The 21,355-nt window shown below is 40.3% G+C and overlaps 1 protein-coding gene across 3 annotated transcripts in view; it reads right to left on the bottom strand.

Moving 5' to 3' along the window:
* The window catches only part of GRB10 (growth factor receptor bound protein 10), a 2,734,830-nt gene that overhangs the window by 1,487,066 nt on the left and 1,226,409 nt on the right, over positions 1-21,355 (bottom strand). The gene's annotated exons all lie outside the window — the stretch shown is intronic.

Here is a 21,355-nt window from a genome sequence, read left to right as displayed (position 1 = left end):
TAAGGAGGACTGAGCATTCTCCAAATGTAGTTTCCTTCTGGCATACTTGAGGTTGGCAAAGGTACAGCTGAGGGTGAGCATAACAGATCAGTATCCTTCAGAGACACAGTGGTTACAAGCATGAAAACCAAAGGGACTCCCTTTCCATCTTTTATATCTTGGAGATGTACAAGTTTAATGCATTCACTGCTACACAGGCATTCTCCTATAAGTGAGTACATGACATCTACAAGTCCACATCTTAAAGTGGCAAATTTAATTAACTGGTACCTTACCCCCTCCCCTTAGGAAAATTAAGCTGACGCTAGGGTGCTCTGTTTTTCCTCTAGTGTATGTCCCTCAAGCAAACAGAATCCATATTCAGCTCTACATCATTAAATTTACAGATAGAGATCCTGACAAGACATTAGTTCTTGGTTTCAGCTCTGGATACATCATTGAGTAAACTCACTCAACATTTCCAGTGCAGGCCAGTCCTTAATGTATGTAGCATACTTAACTTCAGTTTCTAAATATCCTTCTGCTGCATCACTGTTTCTAGTGACATTATATAGCTATATATTTTCTGATAACTGATAATAATGTCACTTTTTATTGCTTTGCTCATGCCGCATCTGTCTTCATCACTAGTGAAATTGTGAAATCAAGAGACTATGCAGTATTTTTCTTGTACTCTTTGTCCCCACTGTGTGTTTATAAGCTTGCCCATGGCCAATTGGCCATTTGTTGCCTGGACAAGAGCTGTCTGGCAGGTGCCATCATTCAACTATAAGGAAGCTGTCTGTGTTTTTGTAAACCTCTGAGTGCATATAAGTGTGTGTGTGTGTGTGTGTGTGTGTGTGTGTGTGTGTGTGTGTGTGTGTGTGTGTGTGTGTGTGTGTGTGTGTGCATGCGTGAGTCAGAGTTTTTCCTGTTATAGTTTCTCCCAACCTTAATTCATGCACCAGGTGATGTACAGGGGAAGGGTTTGTAGTGGGTTGACAGTGGGGGCCGTTTCCTCACTTCTGCAAGAGGTGTTTTCCAAACATCCCTGCGCCATCCCTCCCAAGACACAAGCACTGAGCTTACTGGTCTGCACCAGAAAATTAGCATTGCCAGTGTGTTCCCTATGGCATGCACCTCCACAAAGAGAGGTGAGCAGGTCAAGCCCCATCACTCCTCACCTCTCTGCCTGGTTCTTCCACTGCTGGGGTCAGTAATCAACCCCTTGCTGCATGGGTCATAGTCGGGATTCCATCCCATGCACCATGCATACTCAACATTTATCGTCAGCACTAGGGAATCTGGGTCATCACGTAATGTTTATCTTATGTACTAGTGATGCTTAAGTAACAAAAACACAAATAATTTTTTGCTGCTGTGGATCTGAAATCACATAAAATACAATAGTCTATGTTTCCAGTCTTCAGTTTTGCTCACCAGAGATTAAAGCACACATGCAAGCTGCATGGTTAACATACCTGCTAGCCTGGCAAAGAATTATATTCACTACTGGCTGCTGCTGTAAGTAAGAACTATAAAGATGTTGTGAGCACAGTGCATCTCCCCAAAGACAGGGAGTGAGTATTGCACATGGCTGTAGCGCACACCCTATAACTGAAACAGTAGGAATGTATCTAACTCTAGCACTCTCCTTGGAAAAATGACTGGGTTGAATCCCAAGAAATAAGTTCATCTACCTGAAAATCACAGGTACCAACGGAAACCCAACTCTTGAAAGCACTGCTGAAAAAGAGAGGTACCAAAGGAAACCCAACTCTTGAAAGCACTTTTGATTCAATAAGGACTGGTGAATTGTGCACTAGTGATCAAATGGCCACAGCTCAGATACCCCTGGTTGACATTACTGAACAAATCACTGGACACAGTCACACCTCTGCTACAGCAGTGTCTGACCACAGCATTTCCAAACGGGTGAGAGCCAATGACAGCAAAAAATGACACACATGGCAACCCACTTGGAAAAGGTAACTGAAAGCCTTTTCCTCACCACAGCAAAGACAAAAGCTGTTCATACTTCCTAAAACCATACACCCACTTTCTGTAAAACCCAAACTAATAGCACACATGAAATGTGAAGGGCCCTCTCCACCCTGGTTCCTACATTAACAAAAAGAAAGAAAGAAAGAAGTGAATGAACTGCTTCAGGAATAATATGACAACCACTTTAGGAAGAAATACGGGACTGTTGACATATACAATATACAATAAATATATATATATATATATATATATATATATATATATATATATATATATATATACACACACACACACACACACACACACACACACACACACACACACACACACACACACACATATATATGCAGATCCTATATACCGCTAGGATCCTAACCACACAGGTGATGGCCACCATGAATTTCAGTGTCATTGATATGGTTGATCATCAATTACTGTTAAACTCACTCAAATCACTTTCACTAGATACCCAGACAGTTAATTGGTTCAATCCTATCTAGGAAATAGACAACAAGCAGTCCTCTGGGAAAATAAACTATCTAGTCTTCTCCCTATAACTCTTGGAGTCCCACAAAGCTCTATTCTGGGACCCCTCCTCTTCACTATTTTCATAAATGATCTGAAAATCTCCCTTCCACAAACCACCTGCATACAATATGCCGACGACTCAACATTAATATGTTCAGCCTCCTCACCTGCTGGACTTCATTCCAGTACCCAAGCAATATTTACCTTAGTTGAAAACTGGTTCCATCAACGCTGTCTCCTCCTTAACCCCCGAAAAACTAAATTGGTACTATTCTCTCCCACTCAGAAGTCTCCTGCTATCAACTTCACAATTACAACTAATAATGGTACTGTAATAACTCCGGACACAGCCACCAAACTTTTAGGTGTAATAATTGAACATAATCTAAACTACGACACATACCAACCTAACCATTAAATCAGTTAATAAAAAACTTGGTTTCCTCTACAGACTTAAACCCTATCTCACACCTCTAGCTAGGACTGCTATTGCCCGAACTCACTTAATCTCCACCCTTTTCTATGCATCCCTAATCTATACCAACTTATCCAAAAATAATCTTCATAAGTTGGAAACATCCTATAATAACATAGCTAGATTTGCCACTGCTGCCCCTTTTCGAACCCACCACTGCCAACATCTTAAATTGCTAAGATGGCTGGAATTGCAAAGCCAGATTATTTTCCATCAACTTAATACTATACACAAGATATTACACCATCCCACAGATACACCCATACTCTCTACCCTTATCCGCCCATATAAAAATCTAACAACCCTTCGATCAGCTAATAAGGTACTAGTAGCTACCCTAAGTCCAATAACAAATCTGGAGATAGCTTGTTCTCAAACTCTATTGGTAACTCTTGGAACACTCTTCCAACTAACTAACAGCCCTTTCTTCTACCCCACTTTTCAAGAAGCAATTAAGATTCTTCCTTAAAGCCCAATGGCTTTGCCCATGCACAAATCCTGACTGACACTTTCTCCCCTAGCAGGACCATTCTTTACTATCTATCTTTAACATGCTATTTCAGGTGTTCTGATATTCTCTATTAATTCCTATTGTAGTAGCTCACCTCCTAAGGTTTGGTTGTTGTTGTTGTGTCTTTCGGCTTTTCCCGGTTAGGGGTCGCCACAGCGGAACTCCGGTCCACTAATGACTGGCAGTAGATTTTTACGTGCTGAGTTGCCAGCTCTGAAGCACCCATTCACACATGTCTCCACACAGAAGATGCTCTAGCTGACAATCGAACGGGACAACATCTTACACTGAGATGACAACGCTACTGCAGCACCACCACCGCAGTAAACTTTATAAATGATGTTACCCTCAAAATAAAAAAAAAAAAAATGTTTTATTAATCCTTTTACTCAAAATTTTTAACTTATTTAGTCGGGTATGTTGGTATGTTGCTGTAACAGTACTATATAAATGTTCCTGTATTTGAAATGTTTTACCTGTCTGACATTATCTGTATTGTATATGGTCTAGATTTGTGTCTTGTAAATTGTCTTAATGTGGAGCTTTTCTCTCCGGGCCTCCGCTGAAAATGGACATACATCCAGTCGGACTATCCTGGTCAACAAATGTAAAATAAAAAATAAAATAAATAAATAAAATAAATTGAAATAATCGGTTTGAATGAGGATAGGCAAGCTTGTCAGTCATGATGTTCAAAATGCATCATGGGGTGGGAGGGAGGCACACTTCGAGAATCCACTGTGCCTGCTTGGCACTTTGGCACTCACATAAGAAAACCTCATGAACAACAGCTTCTACATATAACTCAAGTTTGTTATAATAAGAGTAAAGGAAACAAAAAAGTTTATTTTTTTTAATGCAGAGAGATACAAGAACCCCAACAGACTTTCCCTTACTTCATTACTCTCACATTGAAACTGCTTCACCTTGAAGAAAGACAGATCACTGTCCAGTAGTATAAAATCTATCTTGCTCTTTGTTAAAGAAGCTGCAAGACTGGATCTGTCACTAAACACTAACACACAAGTATTATAAGCTCACTACTACGTCAACTCAGCAAAAGTGACCTGAGCAGCTGACAGCCTGAACTGAAAGATTGTGTAGCTGTGATACAAGCTCAGCTAGTTCAGGTAACTGACTGTAAGTTGTGTTTTAAAGATGGTGCTGTGTAACAGTCCTACCCTTCCCAAAGTCATGTTGAACAGAAATGTTTGACACATGGATCGTGGATATGGAGTAACTAAGGCCCACATCATACAGATGCCTGATACAGATCAGAATAGCATGCAAGCTGACTGACTACACATATAAAGCAATTATGGTGAACTGCTTTCATTAGGAGGTACAGGTGCTCCCTTACTTACAAGCAGGTTACGTCCTGGGGGTCTGTCATAAGTCAAATGTTTGTAACTCCAACACACTCTTGACGATTAATGGAATGTGTTCAAAATTGTACCGATAACCACCAAAAAAGCACAAAATTGTACCAGTAACCACCAAAATGCACAAATATGCACAATAAAGATAAAAATACTGTACTGTAATCATATATAGAAATAATTATGCTGTACAGCAAAGGTGATTAGTGAAGTGTTTAACCACCACTAATACTTGACAGTAGTACTACATTTTTTGAAAGGAGTGTATTTTTTAGCAACTTTAAACAGTACTTTAATTCTCTAAGTCCCTCCTTCTAAAGGATTCAAGGAACTCTCAACCTCCTTCCTTCATTAAGACTGAGAACCTACTTGCCTAGTCAATAAGGACCCCATCTAATAAATCCAGCCATCTGAGCTGCACTCTTGGGATATTTTCGTCCTATTCTCTAAGTCCCTCCTTCTAAAGGATTCAAGGAACTCTCAACCTCCTTCCTTCATTAAGATTGAGAACCTACCTGCCTGGTCAATAAGGACCCCCATCTAATAAACCCTGCCATCTGAGCTGCATTCCTAGGACATTTTCATCCTATTCCCTAAGTCCCTCCTTCTAAAGGATTCAAGGAAGTATGTTGACCCTCCAACCAATCTGTGTATTGAGCTGTTTTTTTATCACCTTTTTCTAGTGTATGTTTAAAAGGCTCTCTCCTGAGCCAGGTACCCAGCAGCCAGACCCTGCTCTCCCCCTTTGAATTAACTCTTCTGCTCCGTTGTTACTACACACTAACATAACATTTTTCTTACCTTTTCTACTTTACCAGCCGACTCTAATTTTACCTTTGTCCACTAGGTGGCACCCTTCACTTGCTTGTGTTATATCCTTTTTTACCCCTTCTCCAGTATTCAACCCCTCACTACTGTTTAATTTCTTTCTTCTGTTTTTGCTCTCCTTGTTCCTGTATATGACCGTTCTTGTACTTACCTCACTATTACCCACCCTTCCCCTTTCCCCTCACCTCTAGCCCTTGTAAACAAAATATTGTAGTAGTACTACCCACTCACCTGGAATTGCCTAGTGCTCCTCTATAATCTGTTGCTTACTGATTGTCTCTTAGATTCTCATCCTTTACTTGCTCTAACCTGCTCTGTTTGCCCTGCGGGCTCACTCTGCTCCCCTACCCTTCCCCCAATTCCCACCTACCCCCAGCAGTCCTAACTTTATACTTCTCTAACCACTCCCCCTGTTTAGCACACCAATCACACATTACTCCACCCTCTTGCTCATCCAGTACCTATCCTCACGCTACTTTAACACATACTCTATTTATTCCTTCACCTCCTCTCTGCTTTTTCTTTTCATTTCTACTTCCCATATTTCCTTCCTATATATCCCTATCACTATGCCTCCACTTCTAAACTCTAATAATTTAAAACATATCCTCCTTTTCTCACTTCTTCCTTTCCTTATGCTATCATACCTTCTAACCTCATTTGAACTACTTAGACTCAAAGAACCATACTCTTTCACTCAACATACTAGCTCACTTTCCCAAAACACATTCCAACCATTCTCAAACAACATTTCTTCTCCTAGCTACCTTCTTGCAAAATTTCATAGAAAGTTCCATATTACCTACACTAACCAGGCATACAGAAAATCGTTAGACATCTACTCCAAACCCTCTGACACAAAAATAAGATTACTTCTCTCCCTTCTAGCAGGTGACATTCATCCCAACCCTGGCCCAAATAACACTGCTGCTATAAACCCCTTGTATTCTCCACCCTTATGCTCTAACTTTCCCTCCAAACCCCCAAACTCTCTCTCTATAGCTCACCTTAACATCCACAGCATTAATAATAAAATTGCCCAGCTCCATGCACTGCTTGATGTACACTCATTCAACATCCTTTGCCTATCTGAAACTTGGCTCAAACCAACAACCCAAGACAGGGAAATTACTCCCCCTGGCTACAACATCTTAAGACTAGACCGTAAAACCAAAAAGGGTGGTGGTTTAGCAATTCTCTATAAAACAGGTATGCAAATTACTGTTATTCATGAAAAACTTCCCTCTGTTAGTAACACTGAAATCCTGATCTCTAAATTACACCTTAATACCCACAAATCCATCTATATTGTATGCACCTACCTTCCACCTGGAAATAATATTAATACCCTCAAAGAGATCCTTAGCTGGCTCTCTATTCAATTCCCACAAGAAACCATAGTACTGGGTGATGTCAATATAGACTGGAAAACCTGCACTTCAGGAGTCCCCCCCCCTTAAATCTCCATGTTTTTTCACAAACCATTCACGCCCCAACCAGAACTAACAAATCTAATAACAAAGTACTTTGGATTGGATTCTGATAAACAGTCACCAGCAAAATTATATAGTAGGAATACTACCTGACGATTTAAGTGACCATGCTCTCATCTACTTAATTAGGCATAAAACTCCTACCCCTAACCTTGCTAAATATAAAATAGTCAGAACAAATAGAAACTTTAACCCTGAATCCTTCCAAGCTGAACAAAGAGCTACCAATTGGTCTCCTCAAACTCATGCCACTAGATGACACTGCAGCTTACTTCAACTCAAAGTTCTTATCTATACTAGATTCTCATGCTCCTATAAGATCTGTCAGAATTCGCTCAAAACAAGCCCCTTGGCTTTCAAAAGATACACAGCATAAAATTATTCTGAAAAATAAGCTCTGGACCAAATACCATAGCACTAAAGTTCCCTGCGACCAATGTAAATTTAGACAAATAAGAAACATTACAAAAAAGCCGTACTTCTAGATAAAAGAAATTACTATTGCCATTTACAACAAACTAACCAACAAAATCCATAAAAGTTTTGAGTGGGAATAAATAGACTCTTAAAGCTAGGCCTCTCTGACACCCCATACCCTTTAGGCATTTCCCAGAACAACCGAAAACAAACTGCTGATGCCTTTAATGCATTCTTCACTGAAACTGTCCAGTCTCTATCTAAACAACTTTCCCCCGATATATCATCTCAGCCCACTTCCCCTAGCATTTCTATTCCCACATTTCTAATGCAACCAGTACCCACATCCCTTATCTGTTCTCTTCTCCACAAACTTAAAGCCTCATCTCCATCTACTGACCTTCTACCTGCCCAGTATCTAAAAACTGCAGCCAAACCATTAGCCTATCCAATTTCCATCCTGATTAACAGAACTATTGTTGAAGGCTACATTCCTCAGTCTGGAAAATTTCACACATTATTCCCCTACATAAAGGTGGAAACTCAATAGAACTTTCTAATTACTGACCCAGAGCCCTTCTCTCCCCCCTGGCTAAAATCATGGAAAACTGCATCCAAAAACAGCTACTTAATCACCTGTTAAATAACAACCTCCTATCCAACTGTCAGCATGGCTTCAGACCTTTCCACAGCACCACTTCAGCCCTCCTTTCCTTCACTGACTGCATCAACAAAGATCAGAATAATAATATCCTTACCTCTGCTCTCTTTATTGACCTATCCAGAGCCTTCAATATGGTCAATCACCAGATACCAATACATTTACTGAAAACATTAGCATTAGACTCTTGTGCCATAAAGTGGTTCCACTCTTACCTTCATAATAGACAACAGGCAGTGCTCTGGCATAATAACTTATCCAACCACCTCCCCATTACTCTCGGAGTCCCCCAAGGCTCTACTCTTGACCCCCCTTCTGTTTTCTATTTTTATTAATGATCTGCAAACCAGTATTCCCTTTACAACCTGTATACAATATGCTGATGATTCTGCTTTGATTTGTTCTGCCTCATCCCCCTCTGAACTGCACTCTATCACCCAGAAGACTTACCAAAATGTTGAAACATGGTTCCTAAAACGATGTCTAATCTTAAACCCCCCAAAAAAACAAATTGTTACTTTTCTCCCCCACCCGAAAATCCCCTCCTCTCAACTTCTCTATCTTGTCTAATAATGTCACCAGCATATTACCTGACCCCCCTACCAGGTTCCTCGGAGTAGAGATAGACAACAACCTATCCTTTGACTCACACATGAACAACACTATAAAATTAGTTAACAGAAAACTAGGTTCCCTTTATAGGATTAAACCATTCCTTAATCACCTTGCCAGAATGTCCATTGCCCATTCCCACCTGGTTTCAACCCTTCTTTACGCCTCTCCTATTTACACTTACCTATCCAAAACACATTTATATCATGCTATCGAAAGATGAAAATAGTGAAAGCTATTTCATCAAACCTAAAATATCTAAACCACATAATATCGAACATTCAGAACAGCAATTTTTTTCCCCAAGGAAAAATTTTGCTATTTCAAAACACATACACACAACACAAGCACACCTAAAAAACATCGATCCACACACATACACTTAAAATCCTACAACTAGCCCTACACTAAACTGTACATACACTATCTATACATTTACCTTAACCCAAACCCTAACCCTAAGTTTCGTCACTATCACACACTCACCTAACCCGTGCCCTAACCCTAACTCACCTAACCCGTGCCCTAAGCCTAACGTCCACACAATTGCACACTTACCTGAACCTGACCCGTAACTTTCCACCACAGTGCTGAAAATAGCAAAGCCACAGAACCGGCCAACTGAATTCTTTCCCTAGGAAAGAATTCGGTGTTCTGCAGCTTCGCTATTTTTAGCATTCGCTGAAAACGGGTCGATATTAGAACATTCAAAGTTTTAAAACTTCGATGTAGTGATATAGACCCTCCAAAACTAACCTCAACAAACTGTCTGCTGCCTACAACAGTATTGCCAGATTTGCCTCTGGCTCTACTTTTAGAACTCACCATTGCATAAATTTAAAGAAATTAGGATGGCTTGAGTTGCAAAATCTGATCTTATTTCACCAACTCTCCTTAGCCCAAAAAATCCTGTACAAACCTACTAACACCCCTAAACTCCTTACTGTAACCTCAAAAGCCTACGTTCTTCTAACAAACTTCTTATAGCAACTTGTAAATCCAACAACTTGGCAGGTAACTCCTTGTTCTCAAACGCTATAGGAAAAGTCTGGAACTCTCTTCCTGACAATCTCTCTGCCATTTCCTCTCATCACTGCTTCAAAACCCAGCTCAAAACATACCTCAGTACCCGCTGGCTCTGCCCCTGCACAAACCCTGACTAACATTCCATTTGCTTCTAGTAATTCCATTTTTTCTGTTTACAAATTTTATACTATAACTTACGTTTCTGCTCTTCTGCTCAATTTGTACTCCATTAGTATGTATTTAAGTCCAAATTGTTGTGTCTGTAAGAACTTGCTAATGCAAATGCTCACCAACTAAAGTTGTAATTCTGTTTATTAATGTATGTATTTGGAGCTTTTCTCCCTGGGCCTGCACTGAAAATGGACTCAAATCCAGTTGGACCAGCCTGGTTAACAAATGTAAAATAAAAAATAAAAATAAAAATAATGTATAACAGCATAATACTGTACACAATACTTGGGTAAAGGGTGGTGATGAGTGTGCAGGAACGCCATCAGGAACTAGGAATATTCAAAGAACCTCCTGTGGATGTAGATGGCACTGGTTCTTGTTCTTGTTGTTCCTGTGTATTGTGTCCCATCTCAGCTCTCTTGAGATATCTATCAAGAGATGTCTGCTCAGCTAATTTTTTCTTATCCTCTTAAATCTTCCTGTAGCATGCAATAGCTTCATGAATAACCACACACACTTTTGCAAACCTTTCAGTTTTGGGGTCCTGAGACTCAAAAGAAGCAAGTGCCTTCTCAATCATGTTGAAATCTTCAGTCAACTGCTTACAGGTGAATTTCTTGGGTTCCACAGCTTCATGTTCCTCCTCCGTGACTTCCTCCTGGCCCTTTGCAACTCTAGCTCCATCAAATCTTCGTTGCCCAGCTCCTTACTGTAGCATTCTAACACTTCATGGATATCATCTTCTTCAATTTCTAATTGCAGTTGCTTGCCCAGTTCCACCATCTCACTGCCCACTAAAGTCATTGTCTCTATACTTTCATTCACGCTGTTTGTAAATTGTGGGCAGAGCATCTTCCAAACATCATTCATGGTGGCAGTCTTTACCTCATGCCAGGAAGCATCAATGTTCTTAATTGCCTTGTAGATGTTGTAATTCATCCAGAACTCTGTCAGTGTCACTCTACTGTCCCCTTCTGTCTCCTTCACAGTCTGTGTGAAAGTTCTACGTAGGTAGTAAGCCTTAAAAGTTACTATTGCTCCATCTGCTGAAAGACACAAGTGGCATTGGGAGGCAGGTACACCACCTTGACGTTGTTGTGAAAATTGTCCAATAATGGTGGATGACCTGGGGCATTGTCTAGGACAAACAGGATCTTGAAGGGCAGGTTTTTATTGCAGCAGTAGTTTTCCATCTCAGGTGAAAAGGAATGGAAAAAATAATCTTCAAAAAAGGTTCGGTCATCCATGCTTTACGATTCCAAACAACAGGAAGTGAAGCTTTGACAACACCCTTCAGGGCCCTGAGGTTTTAGGAATTAACATAGGTTTCATTTTGCAGTAACCAGCAGCATTTCCTTCTAACAGGAGTGTAAATCTGTCCTTTGATGCTTTAAACCCAGGCACTAACTTCTCTTCTTTCGCAATGTATGTATGTTCAGACATCTTCTTCCAGTACAACCCTGTCTCATCCACACTGAAATCTGCTCTGGTAGGTAACCTCTGTAGTCAATACTTGCAACAATACCTTGGGAAACTCCTCTGCTGCTACCATGTTTGCACTGGCAGCCTCTCCACCCACCTTTATGTTGTGCAAGTTGGGCGAGCCTCAAATCTATAGAACCACCCATGGCTAGCTGTAAATGTTTCTTCACCAATGCTCTCATTATCACGTCTTTAAATCTTCAAAGAGACTCATGGCCTTCTGTTGAATTAAGTTAAGACTTACAGGTATGTAGCACTGATACGGGTCTTCCATCCACACACTCAATAGTTTTTCCATTTCTTCCATCACCACACTTCATCGCTTACTAATTTTTGTGGAATGTATTGGTACACAACCTTTCACATGTTACATAATGCGTTTTTTGAAACAGTTGAATGATTCATCCCAAGCAAACTTGCTATGTTTACAGTTTTCTCACCAGAGTCTCTTCACTTTAAAATGTCCACCTTAGTTTCCATGGTGATACTATAGCGCTTCTTGCATTCACCACTACTACTATTGGCTTCTCTCTCACACTTTGGAGGCATGTTGGGGTACTACTGTATTAACGTAAAAATAACCATGGTGCAGCAACATCTTTGTGGTACAGTACTACTGTTCAAGTTAGTAAGTCACATTCCAGACAGACAAGTGCAGTACACTATGTATGTTTACAGAAAAAGACTGACTGCTAATGGCACCTCTTGTACAGCAGTCGAACTTCAGACACGTTTGTTCGTAAGTCTGAAAGTTCGTAAGTTGAAAGGGTATAAGTAGGGGTGCACCTGTACACACTTATATAGTGGAAGGCTTCCTGGTAGCCTTATTCACCTCTAGTATTCCACCTAGATGATCCCATCGAATCAGTGTCTACATCACAGTTCAGAACTTTATACAGTGGCATGTGTTACTCCAACCATCAGGTCATTCTTGGTTAGGGCAGAAAGAGTTTACTTTACTGGCAGGTATCTGAAAGCTTGAAACCATACCCTTCTCAGCCAGTATGGATGAAAATAATTACTTTTGGTGTTGCTTCTTTGACTTTCATGATGAGGTGTAACAGCAACAGGAAGAGGGAGAAAACATACAAGATCACCTATATCAGGAAATGTAGAATGCATCCAGAGCCAACTTTTCCTTGCCTCGCCATGTTGTACCAAGTAGAATGGGGAAGGATTACATTCTCCTGAATGAAGAATAGATTGATTTCCAGTGTCTCCCTTACAAAAGATTTTAAGTAGACATGGCCTCATCATCCACAAACTGAAAACAGGTCTAGAAGAGTGGTATAGTCTATTAGTACATTTACTTCATGCAAAATATGAATTATTAGAACACTGGTGTCTCTGTATATGGTCCATTGCCAGGTAAGCACTGCCTCCCTCAAGAGGTACAATCTCAATTCCCTCACTTATGCAGGTGCTACAAGAGTCACTAGTTAAATATAGAGACAAAGAATTTGCTCTTTCCCAACTGTAGTGCTATCTCGGAGTTAGTATGTATGTATATATATATATATATATATATATATATATATATATATATATATATATATGTATAAAATTAGCATGGGATGGAGGGTGTGCAGGGGGGGGGGGGTGAGCTCCTTGCAATGTTTTATCCCTTTTTTTCCTTTTCAATAAGCTGTTGATTGCCAAGAAGTGTTCAATGAGTTGCCTTTCGATAGGTTGTACTTTCGATGAATGGTCATCCATCCATTTATACAAACACACACAGGAAAACTGGCTAAAATCACTTTAGAATATAAATACTGGTCAAAACTGAATTTATTAACAGAGAAATATTAAAATTATATACTATGATCAATGTATTTTGCTTGGCTAAGATTAAAGAATACACAACGTAGATTGTTGTTAGACGCTTGTAAAATAATTGTTTCTTTTAATTATGTTGATGCATTTATTGGAATTTGCAAAAATGTATTAACAGAGGAACTCAATACAATGAGGTGATGCTGCTTCAGAATTTTTGAAGATGCATAAAATAATAATACAGGGCCACTTCAAGTTAACAGTATACTTAAAAAAGCTGACTTCATGAGTAAAATATGAGAGGAGTAAACATCCTCAAGGAGAACACATGGTACAGATATTAACAAGCAGTCACATACTCTACCTAACAGCAAATGGTTTCACGTATACTGACTACTTCTGTTGCAAACAAGGTTTTAATGTAAATAAATTCATAATTTAAGGTGATATTTCATGACAATGCAAAGGTGTTTTAGAGGCTGAACCCAATAAATTAATGTGTTGTATTTACTAAATGCAGAAATTATGATATTCACAAACTAAAATTAATTCAGCATCTTATACCTGTATCTATTTAAGTTTAAAGTTTAATGCTTACATTATAAGCATTTACACTAACATAATTAGTAAGACAATTTGATAGTGTGACTTTAAAATGTGGATAATGGACACTAAAGTAGCACAGAAATGTAATAATATACATCTTAAGACAAGCACATTTCACGACAAACAGAACCAGCACATGAACATAAAAATATTGCAAATAACAGGATTTTGTTTCAACATACACACTAGGGGTGAAACTCATTAATGCTGTGGATTCTGTTACACCGAGTACTGGAAATGGTGTGGAAGGGGTTGTAAACTTTGTTTATACACTGACTAGGGTTAGTACAAGTTTGCTTATATTAAACTATTTGTAGTACATCGCAATAAAAGACTTCCATATTTACCAACACTGTTCTCACTTCCAGTCAATGAGAGTCAGGTCAACAGCAGCTGTCACAGCAGTCAACTACTCCTTACGCAGTGCAAATGTCCTTACATGCCAGTTTAAAGTCCAGAACAGAAGTATAACAGTGAAATGACTTATGGAGGACAAAATCAGTGATTATTAATGCAGTGCAGCCTGGTGTGAACTGCTTAGTGCCAGTTACTCTCTTCATGCTTTTTGTCTTGTGGAATTCACTTCTTAAACACAACAGTGTCACTATAATGTCAGAATGCTTTATGCCTTTCACACATGACCAGTAAGAACTGCACTGGTTAGCAATGCTACTTTAGCACCTGGATCTCAGGTGTGGTTCTCAGCCGTGGTGCCTTATGTGCATGTTCCACCAAGGGATTTCGACTGGGTGCTCCATTTTCCTACTATATCACAAAGACATGCAGGTGTTGTTGACTCACAGCAAAAGGTTCTCCCGTTATATTCTCAGCTGGACTGCGGGGAGTGCCTTCTGTGTGGAGTCTGCATGTCCTCCCCACGGTTGGGTGGGCATTCGAAAGATATGCGTAAATGGGCGTGCCTTAGTTGAAGGTTGAACGTTGAGCAGGCACCTCGGCGTTCATCAAAATCTACTGCCAATCATTAGCAGACCAGAGTTCCGCTGTGGCGACCCCTAACCGGAAAAAGCCGAAAAGACAAACAAACAATCACAAAGACATGCAGGTAGGTGAACTGATAAATACTGCTAAATGTCCAGAGATGTATGCTCAGTTTGCATTCCTACAATGGATTGGTATCCCATCTAGAATTCTCTGCCTTGGCCACACTGGTTGCTGGGATATGTGTTGGATACTCTGATACCCCAAGTAGCATAAAACCAGTATCAGAAAATGAAAGAATGAACAAACACATGCACAGTACCACATTACAGTACACTTCTGTAGTAAAAAAAACACAGGGGTAGCAGTAGCAAATCGTAGTATATGACCAAAGACCAAAAATAAAAAAAAAACAGTTCTGCGGTAACGGAGAATTCTGCAAGATCTAGAAACTGTCTGTCAAGTTAGCATTTTACATGTGTCCATATTAATACATGCCAAACTGTTGAATGGTTTACAACACTTTTAACGCTACAACATAAAAAATACAAGTTAGTTAAGCACTTTCGTCCTATTCATAACAAGGACTTCATCAGAACTCTGTGTTTTAGACCATTCAATGTTTAGAGTGTATTAATGTGGGCAGGAGTAAAAGTTGTCTTGACAGACAGTTTCTAGATCCTGCAGAATTCTGTTACAGCAGAACTGTGTTGTTTTGGATTTATACTTCTGTAGTCAGTGTGCATAGCACCATATGGTACACTTCTGTAATCAACATGCAGACCACCCTACTACGGTACACTTCTGCAGTCAATCTACACAGCACTATACAGCAGTACACTTTTGAAGTCAACATGCACAGCACCATACTACGGTACACTTCTGTAGTCAATGTGTACAATACCATACCACAGTACACTTCTGTAGTCAACATGCACAGCACCATACTACTGTACACTTCTGCAGTCAACGTGCATAGCACCATACTACAGTACACTTATGTAGTCAACGTGCACAGCACCATACAACAGTACACTTCTGCAGTCAATGTGCACAGCACCATACAACGGTACACTTCTGTAGTCAATGTGCACAGCACCATATATTCTCACCCAATATGAGATTAATTACAATTTCAATGTTAGCTGGGATCCCTGTGACTTCAACAGAAATAAAGCTGATTAAGCATCCATGATATACTTTAAAGGTTCTTGGATCCACTGGCTTTATTTAAACTTTACTCTGCCACAAAAAGCACCTTTTAATTTTTTTAATTGTAATGTACTAGTCTACAAGAAGCTAGTCTGCTATTATTCCACATAAGTGTCTTCTATTATCCCATACAGGGATGGTTACTGAGGGAAGTACTTTTACTGCTACAGGAATCTTATACCAAAGGCCTAGCAAATGATATCTAATAGATGTGTCCAATTTTCAGCTGCTATTAATTTTTATTTTCAGCATGAGGTTATCATTCCTTCTGGGGGTTCCACCAGCTAGCAGCATAAAAAGTAGACTTTTAAAAATAACTGGTTTTGGTACTACTTTGAAGACATGACAGTGTTTTTTTGGCCGAGGCCCTTCCTATTCGACAGGAGAAGTGGACAGGACGCTCACTGAGTTGCAAGAGAAGGCTACGGTCGACTTCTGCCACATCAGGTGAACTGATTTTTAACTTGTCTACTTTTCAGTTGACAAATGAACAATGCAATGTTTTGAACAAAGGCCTTTCCTTTGTTCCTGCCAGCAAGAGTGTACTGATAGATACTGTTTTAGAACTAAGAATGTTTGCAAGAAGTGTTATGCTCAATATTATGTTTCCATTGAAGAATGAAGCTTTTAATATTTTTTAAAAAACAAGCTTATTTACACCTGAACATCGACTAGCTTTAGAAGCTTTTATTGATGTATGTGAAAATGATTTAAGGTCTACAGATAGGGCCAAACAACAGAATAAGGGGACATAATTTAATTTAACAATTGGGGAAACAGAAGCTTTAAATCAGTTGGCTAGGACACAAAGTCTGATGATCCGTCCTGCAGATAAAGGAGGAGGGGTAGTGATACTTGATAATTTAAAATACTTTGAGAAAATGAGAAGTATGTTAGATGATGTACAAGTATATGTTAAATTACAGAAGTTTCAAGTCTTAGGTACAGAAAAGAGATTACATTTTTTTCTGTATGATCTCCTTTGACACATCAGATAAATTACGGGTTGTATACTTATTTTATTGTTGAACACTCTACAATACCTGTTATTTATGGCCTGCCTAAAGTACACAAGGACATAACAGACCCTCCCTTTCGACCAACTGTATCGGGTAGAGGCTGGCTAACCGAGACAATGTCTGTTTATATTGAGAAACAGCTTAGGCCTTTTTTAGAAAGAACTAAACAATTCCTCCACGATTTATATGAATGGTTGACTACTTATCCCAAACTAGATGAAGTTTTATTTGTTACGTTGGATGTTAATCGATTGTTTAGCGTTATCCCTAATGATGAAGGTATTGATAGGGTAAGATCGTTTCTTGTATCTGATGGTACAGGCTCTAACACCAAGATACAGATGGTGTGTGCTCTCCTTGAACTTGTCTTGACGAATAATGTTTTCATATTGGAGACAGAGGGCTTCCTACAGAAAGTAGAAGTTGTTATGGGGACAGCGTGTGCCAATACGTATGCAAATATAGTATTGGTGCACTGGGAAAAGCAATCTGCGTTTGTTAAGGAGTATTATAAGTCCCATGTTAAATTTTACAAACGTTTTGTGGATGACATCTTTTTTGTGCAGCATGGCCCCAGTGAACTCCTTATTGAACTTAAATGTTCTTTAGAAAGTACGACATCCTTTCTTACATTTGCTATGCACTATTCATACAATAGCATAGATTATTTAGATACAACCAGCAGAAAGAATTAACTTGGTCGTCTATCCACCAGTGCATTTAGAAAGCCTTGCGGAAAGACCAATTTACTACACAATACTAATATGCACCCGAGACATATATAATCAAGAATCAGGTGCTAAGATGTATGAGACTACATACAGAGGCAGGAGATTTAGAGAAAGTACTCAATACACTTAGGTACATAGGTATGTACTAGGCTATTGGCCCTAGAGCCTATATAAGCCTAGCCAAACGGTACCCTGACTTTTGCCACCCAAGAACATTATTTTCCTGTGCCCCTGTCAAGCAGTGCCACAGAAGTGATCCCCGGAGTGAATTTCTTATCTCCCATCCAATCATCAAGATTTTTCTTGAAGAGTGCTAATGAGGAGCTTTGCTTGATATAGACAGGTAGATTGTTCCAGAGTATGGGAAGTCTCTGGGACAGGAATCTATCCCTCCAGCATGTTCTGTTTATTGTGGTGGCAAGGTTTAGGTCCCTGGAGCGTGTAGCTCGGAGGGATTGGGATTTCTTTAAGTGGAGCATGTCCAACAGCTCTGGGTTTGACATAGCTTTGTATGTTAGGCAGAGATCACCTCTGAGTAGGCGATATGCAATAGAGTAAAGCTGGAGGTTTTTGAAACGGTCTACGTAGGACATCTGTTTGAGGCCGGTAATCCTCTTTGTGAGGTATTTCTGCAGCCTTTCCAGTTGTTGTAAATGTCTTGTGAGGTACATACCAAAAGGGGCGTTATACTCTATAATGGGTCTAATGAGTGATGAGTAGAGGGGAACAATGACCTCTTTTTTCCTGGATGAGAAACCTTTTGTGATGAGGTGCGCTACGTAGAAGGTTTTCCTGACTACTGTGGCAATGTGATTATCAAAGGGGAGAATACTGTCCACCTGTGTCCCAAGGACTCTTACCACACTTTCGCTGTTAAGTAGACTATTGCCTATGTGGTAGTTCATGGGTACAGAGTTTTTACCAGAAGGGATGACAATGCACTTTTTGGCATTGAGCTTGAGGCCATGGCTTTGACACCAGGCATCTGTCTCAGTGAAGCCCTTTTGTAGGATGTCCACATCGTTAGGAGTTAGGAGTTTTGATTATGGATCCTAGTTTGCAGTCATCTGCAAACTTTGTTAGCCAAAGACCTTCTGTGTTAGCCTGTACTTCAGAGAAGTAGATACCAAACAGGAGAGGACCCAGGACTGAACCCTGTGGTACTCCACTCGTCACTGGTCTGAAGTTGGATTTAGAGTCGGCTACTTTCACAGTGTGGGTTCTCTCAGTGAGCCAGTTGGCAACCCATCTTGTGACATAGGGATTTATACCTAGTTTAGTGAGTTTATCTATAATTCCGGAGTGGGGGATGGTGTTGAAAAACTTGGCGAGATCTAGATAGGCTGTGTGAACCACCTTACCCTCATATACGGCTTTGGTGACCGCTTCAAAGAAGTCTATCAGGTTTAGGAGAAATGATCTGCCTTTTACAAACCCAAACTGGGTAGGGTCCAGAGTTTAGAGATTACCAATGTCATTGTTTATAAGTTCCATTATGGTACTTTCCATTGCCTTGAAGACCAGGCTCGTCAGGCTGATGGGGTGGTAGTTCCCAAGGTCCATGGTGGCTCCCCCTTTGTGGAGTGGGATAACCGTTGCCGTGCGCCATTCAGTGGGCACAAAGCCTGAGGTGAGGTTATGACTGAACATGATACTTAGGATGGGTACCAGTTCGTTCTGTAGATCGTGTAGAACGCAGCCTAGGATGTTGTCAGGTCCCATGGATGCTATGTTCTTGGCTTTGGAGAGTGTGTTTTTTTACTTGTGCAGCCGTGATTATAGGAACTTTGCATTCTTCCGGTATAGTGATGGGCCCTTTAGGGGGTGAGAGAGGGGTAAAGTTAGCACTGAACCTATCTGCCAGGATGTTGGCAATATCAGCTGGTTCTGTATATTTAGTGCCATTGTGCTGTAACTCAGAGCAGATCTAAGTGTTGCCATTGAGATTCTTGACATAGCTATACAATGCTTTGTGGTTGTCTTTAGAATCAGTGGCAATTTTGTTTTCATAACTAGCTTTGGAGGATTTTATGAGGGATCTCAGCTTCTTACTGAGACTGACCATGGAGTTCCTCCAATCATGGGATTTTATTCTTTTTTGCAACAGTTTCTTTCTTCTGTTGTAGAGTTTGTTTATGGCAGGGGACCACCAGATTTGCTTCCTTTTTTTGGAGGATAGCATCTTGGTTCTGTTAGGGATTGCACAATCCATGCACTCGTGTAAGTGCTTATAAAGTGCATTTGTACAGGATTCAGTAGTCGTACCTCTATTGTCCGTCAACATGGGTGTCGTGAAGTTTGCCACTTCTGTCATAAGAAGCGTGAAGTTGACCTTGGAAAATTTTTTTTACGATGGTTTCCCCTGATGGGGTGGGGGTGCGATGTGGATGTCTAGGGTGATTAGGGTGTGGTCGGATCTGACCAATGAGGAAGTGACCTCTGGTGTGGAACACCAGTTGCCCATGTTGGTAATGACCAGGTCTAGGATATTCCTGCCCCTGGTGGGGGTGTGGATAAGTTGATCCATGGTGTTGGAATTTATGAATTCCAGAAAATGTTGAGCACAAGAGTTGGTACATAGGTTCATAGGTTCATACTAGGCTATCTGCCCTAGGACATTTATAAGCCTAGCCAGAGTGTGTTTGGTTTTCGCCACCCATTTAAAATGAATTTTGCTATGCCCTTTTTCGAGGTTAGTATACTATGCCTCTGTCTAACAGTGACACAGAAGTGATACCCGGGGTAAACCTACGATCTTCCATCCACTCATCAAGATTCCTCTTGAAGAGAGTCAATGAGGGACTCTGCCTAACCTGGACTGGGATTTTATTCCAGAGTGAAAGGAGCTTCTGGGTTATGAATCTGTCCCTCCAGCATGTCCTATTTATTTCAGTGGTGAGGTTCAAGTATCTCGAGCGCGTAGCTTGATGGGATTTGGATTTTCTGAGGTTCAGCATGTCCATTAATTCCGGGTTGGACATGGCTTTATACGTCAGGCACAGATCGCCTCTGAGCAGGCGGAATGCCACTAAATAGAGCTGGAGTTTCTTTAACCGGGCAGCATATGGCATCTGTTTGAGCCCTTTGATCCTCTTGGTGAGGTACTTTTGGGGTCTTTCCAGTTGCTGCAGGTGTCTGGTAAGGTACATCCCAAAAGAGGCATTGTACTCAATTATGGGCCTGATGAGGGATGAGTAAAGAGGCACAATGACCTCCCCTGATCTAGATGTGAATCCCTTCATGATTAGGTGGGCTACATAAAATGTTTTTCTAACCACTTTGGCCATGTGGTTGTCAAATGAGAGATTGCTATCAACTTGGGTCCCCAGGTCCCTAATTACTTCTTCTGTACTTAATGGATTACCACCTATGTGGTAATTTGTGGGCACTTTGTTTTTGCTGAAAGGGATGACTATACACTTTTTGGCGTTTAGCTTGAGGCCATGGCTCTGGCACCAGTTGTCTGTTTCTATGAGGCCCTTTTGGAGGATGCTTATGTCGGCTGGAGA

Source organism: Protopterus annectens, chromosome 3.part0 (genome assembly GCF_019279795.1).
Source record: "Protopterus annectens isolate FY-2018-M chromosome 3.part0, PAN1.0, whole genome shotgun sequence".
Taxonomy (NCBI): domain Eukaryota; kingdom Metazoa; phylum Chordata; order Ceratodontiformes; family Protopteridae; genus Protopterus; species Protopterus annectens.
This window is presented reverse-complemented; position numbering and strand designations above follow the sequence as displayed.